Genomic DNA, 599 nt, shown 5'->3' with positions numbered 1-599 from the left:
CTGCTGCGTATCCGCGCACTTGGGCAGACAACTGGTGGGCAAAAAAAGCAAAAAAACAAAAACAAAGGTGGACAAAGCTTTGAGACTGCGAAAGGCTTTGAAAACAATGGTGGGCAAAGATTTGAAAGTGTAAGTCTGTGGAACACAAATATCGATATTTGAAAACAAAGAAATTGGCGGAGATCGATATTTCCCCCAGCAAATGTTTTAGCGTGACGTCACGGTGATATCCCTCTATACTTATGAATAGATAGCTTTACATATGAGTTTATGCATACGTTTGATTACACTGTTCCGTCAGAGAAACCAGGAAAGAGGAACAAAAATCCATTCCTTTTAACTGAAAGTAATTTAAGTAAAGAAATTGCGATGCAGATTTGAATACTGCTTCTGTAGTGTAAAATGCACAACCGTATCCATCTGTTGACTAAAACCTAAATAAATAGATGTAGGTAAGCATTCTTTATTTTATCGTCTGCCTCCCCACCGTAGGCTCTCTCGACCACCGCGTTTGTGTATGGATATATATTCTATCAATGCATACATGATGTTGTATCTATATATAGTATATCATCTTTATTCCCCTTAACTTGTGCAGC

The sequence above is a fragment of the Penaeus monodon genome, chromosome 27 (genome assembly GCF_015228065.2).
Source record: "Penaeus monodon isolate SGIC_2016 chromosome 27, NSTDA_Pmon_1, whole genome shotgun sequence".
In the NCBI taxonomy this organism is placed as follows: Eukaryota; Metazoa; Arthropoda; class Malacostraca; order Decapoda; family Penaeidae; genus Penaeus; species Penaeus monodon.
The sequence above is the reverse complement of the archived record's forward strand: the minus strand, read 5'-3'. Positions refer to the sequence as shown.